The following is a 9269-nucleotide window of genomic DNA, read 5'->3' on the forward strand; positions in this document are numbered from 1 at the left end:
ACCACACCCAGGCAATTTGTTGTCCTTCAAAAAACACTCATTTAGAATGTTTATGCTACTTATCTAATCCTCTCTATATTCAGAGTATCGACCTGTGTCTAGTAATTCCCACTTTCACAAATATATCTTAACAAAATTCTCATGGGATATCTGATAGGATTTTGCTAGAAGAATATCACAGCATTGTTTATTGTGCAAAGTATTGAAAAATGTGCAACAAGAAAGGGTCTAGTAAATGTATTATGGTACCTTTTATATTATCAACCTATTTAAAACTACATGATAGACTCAAAATATATTCATGATTTTTTTTCCAATGGCAATAAAACAGAGCTACAAAACAATATGAGCATCATTATGTCATTTTTGTAAAAGATCATATAGATTGATAAAAGCCTGAAAAAATATGCACTAGGGTGGTTTATCTTTTTAAAATTCTGTCTGACAATATTTTGGTCAGTCTTGAAATCCTGCAAACCGGGTTGATCTGAGGGACAGAAAACTATAAGCTACATGAACTTTGAGTTTTAAGAGTTTATCCTTTAACATATGCTCCTCCTTTTCTGCTTCCTCTTTTCTCTCACATGTTAACATTCTACAAATGTATGGTCTTTTCTTTAGCTAACATCATTGATTGTGTCAAAACATCTACCAGCATTAATAAAGTTATCTTTTGTCTGTTATTCATACCTATTAATGCAACTGAGTTCACCAGAATATTTCCAAAGAAAGGATCAGGACAGAGGAATATAGAGAGGGCATAAAGTACACCGGGTCCAAGCCAACAGAATCTTTTTATCGCCCTGAACCTCAGTTTCCCCCTCAGGAATGAGGAGATTAGAATGTATCACTTTAGAAAGACTTCTTTGCACAGCTGTTTCATGACTATAATGGGGGTAGTGCATATCAAAGGGAGAAAAGCTACACAAAGGAGAAAAGGAAGCCCTTATCAATCTCATACTTAGAGCCCAATTTTATTGTAATGGCTTCCAAATGGGTGTGTCCATTCAAATCATCTGGAGTTCTGCTAAAATTAAGCCAAGTGTCCTTTCTGAGCCCACACATCTGACCTTGGATTTAAATGTCTGTATTTTGAGCACCCTAAGCATTTTTGATACAGCAGGACTGTGAACCAGTGTTTGGAAACTACTGCTCAAGGATAATGTTCAAAACATATTTCCATCTTAAAGTGAGACAGATAAATAGAACAACTCAGAAAGCATTTGATTGACCTGGTGTTTCTGCATTAATCTTCTTACCTTTTCTAGGCAAGAAAAGCAGAAAATGCAACCAGGCCAGTGATGTTATTTTGATTAGCCACATAGAACACTTAGCCACCATGTTTTGAAAGTATTTGTATTCACAGCCATTTTCCAATAAACATTTTCTATTAAGGGTCATAGGGTTAAAAGGCTCTTTGTTAATTTGATAAGGTACTGAGTTACTTAGTATTATATCTGTTTAAAATCTCAGCTTTTAATGTGACCATTAGACATAGAAGAAATCAATGATTTCATCAGCTTAATAGGGCTATTGCTCCTGTGTTCATTTTATTATATGGAGCTTCAAGAGTGCCATTGGAGATGGCTTTGAACATTTCAAACAGATTCGATTTCAGTTTCTGATTCAAAATTCAGTAGATGTTCTTGAAAGATGATAGTGTGTGATGGAAATTATACATCAAAATAGCATACAGAAAAAAATAATCAGAAATATAACAATAATGGCGAGCACTACTCTGAGAACACAGAGGTAGGGCATTAAAAAGGCAAACACCTTTGGGTCTAGCCTTCTATTTCTATATGAGGACTCTGCCATTAAGGTAAATGTTCTGATTTCATTTCTTACACACACACACACACACACACACACACAGACACACACGCTCACCAAACTTGAAATGATTTTTCTGATTGCAAACTTTTTCTGCCTAGAAGTACAGATTGGTTGTGAAAGTCTCAGCCCATTCTGAGTTCTCTTTTCAGAGATGTTTGATGCAAAGACCACATGTTCTTATTTGTCTCTCACCTTTGAGGACCCTTGGCAGGACAGCCTGTCATGCTGGCAAGGGAACCCGAGGTTGCAGCCTGTGAAGGGCTGGGTAGCTAAGTCTAATATAGTGGAAAATTATCATGCCCATATGAATTCACACCTAGGCCACATCCTTCAGTTTCAGTCTTCTAGTCTTATCAATCATAAGATTGACATATTGATTTTCATGTCTCTGAATGTTGTGCCTATTTTTAAATTGGATCTAAAGATTCAACTTTATGAACCTATAAAATCCCACTTAGGAGATCCATGGAGAACTTTCAGGAAGTTTAGGGACCTCTCCAAATTTTATAGAAAATTTCTGCTCCAGGAGACAGAACTGATTTTTCTAATTTCTATCCTTGTTGGAAAACAAAAGCAACCCCAGGGAATCTCTTTATACAAAGTGACTAAAAAATTATAGAAGTAGTTTATGTTAGTTACAGATTTGTTGGCTATAGTTTTTCTTTCATTTCTGGTAATACACACAGCAGCCCTCACCTAGAGACGGGCATGTGGCCCTGAAAAGGGTACCATGATTTACTCGGAGATGGATACACAAACCAGGCCTGCCCAACCAGACCCATTTCCAGATTTGGAGGGTTCCTGCAAGTAATGAAGAAAAGATTTCCCTTTTCATCTCAATTTTAGTTTCAATTTCCATTTTAAGTGGGAAAATGTAAATCTAGAGGCTTTTAGCAGTCATGTTAATCATGTTCTCCATCTCATGAAGAAAGTTTTTTCCTGAAATGCATGGTAAGTGACCAAACAGGTGAAGAGCTTAAGCCTTTTGGCAAAACCATTGCATAATCCCATGAACATTTTGACTTGCTCAAAGTCAATTTGATTATGCTTAAAATAACTTTTTATACTGAAAATAACTTTTCACAGCAGAAGTAATATATTCTTACTGTTGAAAATTAAATCAATACAGGGACAGAAAATAATGACTCCAAATGTAGATCAAAATGTTGATGTGTTTTTTTCAGTACGTTCTCTGTATGTTTGTTTTTATAAAACACACATGTATTCATACACACACACAAAAAACAAACACTCGACACTTTGTATACAGGTTTATTTAACCTCTTTTTGTTCACTAATTAACACAGAATTAGATGAAGAGAATATAAATACTTAATATATAATAAAATATATATAAATTAATAATAAAATAATTTTAATATTTTTTGTAGCAGAACTTACTACGCAGCAAAGACTTACTCATGATCCTATCTTCTTACTTTCCTTTCTTCCAGGTGCTAGGAATTGTCCTATGCATTGGGGATATAGCACTGAATAAGAAAGGTGGAGTTTCTCTTTATATGAAAATTTTATATTAATGAGTAAGGCTGACACTAAGCAAGAAAACAAAATATATCCAAAGAGGACCTATAGTAACAAGCAAACAAACAAGATTGTGTGATAAAATTAACAGGGAATGGGAGGAGATAGCATTCAGTAGGACGGTTAGGAAAAGGTCCCTGGAGGAGGCAAGAATTGAACCAGAACTTGATGAGAAGAAACAGTCAGTCCTTTAGTATTGGGATGAGCATTTTCTAGAAAGAAGCATTCACTAGTGCTTGGGCCTTGCAGTGGAGACAAGCTTAATGAGTTTGAGAAACATGAGAAACAGGTGGTGATTCAATTAGAATGGGTAGAGAGGGCAACAGAAGATACAGTCAGAAAAATAGGCTGGGAACAGGTAACATAGAAACTGGGAGGGCATGTAAAGCAATCTGGATTTTATTCTAAATGAAATAGAAAAAAATCTGAGGTTTGAAAAAGGAGGAAAACAATCTATGAAATTTAATTTATTGAGATATATTTGTGGCTTGCATTATGCTGGGGGCAATAGAAATGGAGAAAAGTGGACAGGTTTGGGTGCATTTTGAGGTAGAATCAACAAGACTTGCATTTGGGCATTGACAAATAACCTGAGCCTCCATCCCCTCATCTATAAATAAAATCAGTGGCGTTAACTTAGTCCTGAACTCCCTTCCATGGCTTCTGTCAAGTTTCTGCAAGTAGCACACACATTTTACTAGTACTTTGATCTATAGAAAATTCTGAGGCGGTTATCTTATTTATGTTTTTTTAGCGACTACTGCTTAATTTCTGGAAAATTACCTGGGTGGAAGGGAAAATCATTAGTGAAGTTAAACTCCTTTGCAGAGAAACTGTCCTGTTGGAGGGTGGAGATGGCTTAGTGAGCTGAGCAGCTGGTTCAAACACTTAGAATCCCTGGATGCAGAGACTCAGATCTCAGCAGGACTCACTCGACCATTCATCCTTCCAAGGTAGATAAATTGAATGTTGCACAATTTAGAATGTGTGTGTCTTTCAGATAATGCCTTAGAAAGCAAAGTCTGTATGAACATTAAAGACTACATAGCACTATAGAGGAATAGGGGCCACCCTGTGTCCTTGGCCTAAATTTCCTCCTTCCCTAATGTGGTAGGGTGGACTACTTCAGATACCAATATTTTACTGTTGCTAAGTCCATGCCGTTTGCTTGGTCACTAGAATCCTTCAGAATAAAATGAACTTTATTAACAGAAAACTGTTTTGACTTACTATGAGTGCCTCCAAAGTTGACTCTAACTTCCCTGTGCTTTTTAATGATGTTCCCATCACAGGGACTTCAGCCCTCACAGACTGGAACAAACACATTTCACAGGTGAAAGGTAGCTTGATCTCTCCTATAGGAGGTCTGTAGTCAAGCTCTGATACCAGGGGAAATTCCACCACTGAGGGCTCCCTGCCCCGAAGATAACCCAGTTGAAGGCACTGAAAGATGTGGAAAAGGACACTATGAACAAATGAAGGGCAGGAAACCCAGGCACAATCACCAGATGGCTGCAACTTTTCTTTTTTTCTCTTACAGATTACCAAACTTGGCAATGAATCTGGATGGAGATTCGAAACGAAAGTCTGGATAATTTATTTAGCCACAATATCTAATACATTTTCAAAGACTTTATATAAATAAACCCTTTAACAGTATATTATACATTCTTATTTTTAAAATTGTAGAAAATTTCATTCATTCAATCATGATATAGTGCTTTCATATGTATTTTTATCCCTCACCTCCCTTCCAATACTCTCTATTCCTTGTCACCTAGAGACCTGTTCCTTTCTAAGAAATTCGCCAAGGGGAATCCATTACCAGGCAATGAACACAAAGAAATGAGGAGTCAAAGTTTTGACTTCTGAGTTCCAAAAGCAGACGTTTACATGAAAGGCAAAATGACAAAGAGAAGTATCAGTCCTGATAGAACAAGTTCTTTCTGCCTACTGGAGTCTAGATAAAATTGACAGATTGGATGAAAGCAGAAGGAAGTAAGCTAGAATGACAATGATAAAGAGGTGATACCAAGGATACAAGGAACAAGATTTGAAAGAAGTGGGGACAACACCCAGAAATATCTCAGCATCTCCTTGAGTCAGCAACAGAAGGCCACACAGGAACCGAATAAGCCCTTTAGGTCAAAACACAATTCATTCATTCTATGAGATTTTATTGGGTGCTCACGATGGTGCCAAACATGGTGTCAAGTGATAAAAACAAAATATTAATAATATATTGTAATATATTAATATATATTTATATATAAATTCTATATATAGTGAGAGCTAGTCATATGTATGTGTGTGTGTGTGTGTGTATATATATATATATATATAACACTAGTTTTGAACTATTCAGAAGTTCGAAGTTAGAGAGACAAATATCATAATTATAGATAAAATCATCCAGGAGGTCTGAGAAGGTGGTAATTGATTTGAGGACTACAGTTTTCTGAGAAAAGAATTTATCTGGCAAGTCTTTCTTTAGGTACAACAAAATAATTCCCAAGAGATCACCTCCCACCCCTACTCTCTTCCTCCTGGAAAATAGAGGAGTGGGAACAAGTCAGCTTCATATAATGAGAAAATATGGATGAAAGATGTGTTGCTAGGAAGGATTAAAGAGCCACAGAAAGTTTAGGACATATATGGGCTTTTGCTTGTTCATTTTACTTTTTGTGCTGATGCAAATAGCCACAAGGAGATACAAAGATTTTAAATTAAAGTAAAAGATGTTGTATGATTTGGCCAAAGTGACTCTTAAACTAAGCCAAAGATCTACTATTCATCTCCTAATGGGGAAGAAAGAGAGAAAGAACGAGTGAGAGTTATAGATCCTGTGGAGATGAAATAACAAGTGGAAGAGCCTGTCAAGCTTGTGCTTGAGGTGTGAGAATGGCTTGCAGCATGGGGATATCAAATCAGAATCTTTACCTTTTCAATGCTGTGATAATAGAATCATGAAGTTAAAACTGATTTGGTAATTATTTCAATCCCTTTAAAATATTTTCAATCTATCGATCGATCATGTATCCAGTCTTTTGGACAAATCTGCAATTTAGTTGATTATCTTATTTAATAATGGGCATAGGATACGGTAGAATATAAACATGCAGTTTTTCCAAATCTGCGTTTTGTAGCTGGAAATATTTAATAAAAAATTGTTCACAATTGCATTAGTTTGATTCATGAAAGGAAAATAAATACCTAAAAGAAAGCCAAGTTGACCACTAATAAAAGCTATGTTAGAGGTTGCAAGATGTTTTTGGAGTTCAAGTTGGATTTTCCCACATGGGCTGTCATGCTACTTTCTTTTGACTCTGTGTACCTCATATTCTCAAAGCTACATCACTGGTGATCCCATATGAATGAGGAGTTATTCACCCTCTCAGAAGCAGGAATTATATAAGTATTTCCACAATCCCACTCTTTTAAGAAACATGAGTTTGCCATGTATTCTAGACCCAGTATCCATTAAACGGAGACTACCTATGGATTCCTGGATGACTGTTCTTCTCATACCTCTTCTTTACATAGCATCTATTTCTCATATATTATCCCTTCCATTCTTGTTGCCCCATATGAGTAATGCATCCTATATTGTATTAGACTACAGAATTGCTCTTGCCTACTTGCCTTGACTCTAACTCTGTAGTTTCACCTGATTACTCTTCTCCAAGATCCTTTCCCAAACATTGCCCTTCTCTGAACCTCTAAGGTAGCTGGAGACCCTGCTTTGCTATCTAACTCATATTCACTCTTATTCACTAAAGACTACTTTCCTTTTCTCTATTGGTGGAACCAGATCAAGTGGTTCTATATGGTCAACTACTTTTTCTGTGTCACAATGGAGATAAATAATGAAAAAAATCATTGCCAGTTTTCACACACCAGACTAAATCTCCAGACATCACAATTGCCTACATTTTACCTGGTTTTGGGCCATGTGTATTTTCCAAGCACTGTTTTTATAGTTGGTTCAGATTATCTAATCTTTACTCTGCTCTAAGAACCCCACATTGATGCACACATACACAGCCACTTGGGACATGGAAATTTACTGAATATATAGAGACAAATAGCAGAGACAAGGCTATCGAGGAGTTGGGAAGACTCTAAATACACATCTGGCTGAAATGGAGCAGGGGGTGGAGATAGAATACAAAGACAAATCAGGATAGCAATTGCTACAGCAAGACAGTCATTTACTTTCCATCTCTATAATCCCAACAATACAATAAACATAGAGCAGGGACATTTAAAACTCTACTAAAATGAGCTTCTTTGATGTCTTTAACATTCTCCCTGATTGGCCTTATCACACTTTCCTACCTTATACCACATTACTCCTCTAAGAACAACATGCTCCAGAAACATCTACTGATTTATAATTCCAGGCACACGTCACATTCCTTGATATTAGTATACTACTGAATTAGGTACATATTCAAAATATAACCCCTCCCCTCCAGTTCTACACAGTCTATTTAAAGAGACATGCATAAAACATATAAAACACCAAATAACATAAAGCATAGGATTGTACCTGCCGGAAAACAAACAACTTGGAAAGTAAAACTCAGTTTGGAGAGTAAGGGAAGGGTAAAATATAGAATGGAATAACAAAGAGGCAAGGAACTTACTAGGTGAAGCTGCAAGTTCTTGAATCAAACCCACCAGAATTTGAATCTTGATCATCCTATTTATTCACAGTGGGGTCAGTTGCAGAAACATTCATTGCCCCAGTTTCCATATTTGTAAAGTTCCTTATTTTTAAAGCTTCTAGCACATAGGAAGTGCTTAATGTAAGTTAATTAACATCACTTATGAAATAGCACTTTTTAAGAGACAATAACTTAACAGGAGAATTTGAAAGTAAAAATGAGTGTAAATAATTCATTACTGGTGCTCAATATTTGTTCATAGCATACCCTCAGAAATATGAGGAATAAAGTTTCCCCGAGGATTCACCTAAAGAGTGAATAAAATCTCTCAAATTTAAATTTCTTACTTTTTAGTAGACATCTGCAAGATTTGAGGTATTGTGCTAAGAAGTTTCATGCATATAATTTCATTTAAATTTTATAAAATTTTGAGTCTGTAATATTATTACAGTTTTATAGATGAAAAACTAGCACTCAGAAAAGTGAAGTGACTTTTGCCAAGTTCCATACTTGTAAGAGGGTTTAGAATCTGGGCTCTGTGAATCATAGCCTAGGGTTTTTTTGATGTATATACTGCTCATTAAGGAAAAAATATAACAAACAAATGAAAAATTATACAGATACAAGGGACAGAGTGAATTATCCTGACAAAGAAAATACAGTGCATAACCACCAACCTGAACAGACCAATTGCAAAATAGATAGCTAATGCAAAAATAAAACAGAAATAAGAAAAATGGCTGTCCAGATGGAAGGTTAACACATATAAACAGGACTGAAAAGACTTAGGGGACGTGCCAGATTTTGCCATCATGTGAACAGCAGAATCTTCAGAAACATAATCTTCAAATGGAAATGGCGATGATACTTATGAATAGGCTCAAATTTGCTTAAAAGGTCTATTATCATTAAGAGTTTATTCGTATTAAGAAACAGATCCACTTACGTTGCTTCAAGAAAAATGTACTGTAAGAATATACATCTTAAAATCTGTCAGGACCCTGGAGAGCAGACTTTTTTGTCCAGGCATCTCTTCTCTCATCTACCCTTCTATTTGCCAACTAACTAGCTCCCCATCAATTACCTTAACTCTTATGCCATTATTACTCTTTCACATACAAATTTGGTTTTGATTTGCATGGAGCCAATTACAACTCAAGGCCTTTTTATAATTATGTTTTTTTTTTTGTTTTGTTTTGTTTTTTTTTTTTTTTTTTTTTT

Source organism: Rhinopithecus bieti, unplaced genomic scaffold (assembly GCF_001698545.2).
Source record: "Rhinopithecus bieti isolate Rb0 unplaced genomic scaffold, ASM169854v2 scaffold_15850, whole genome shotgun sequence".
Lineage (NCBI taxonomy): Eukaryota > Metazoa > Chordata > Mammalia > Primates > Cercopithecidae > Rhinopithecus > Rhinopithecus bieti.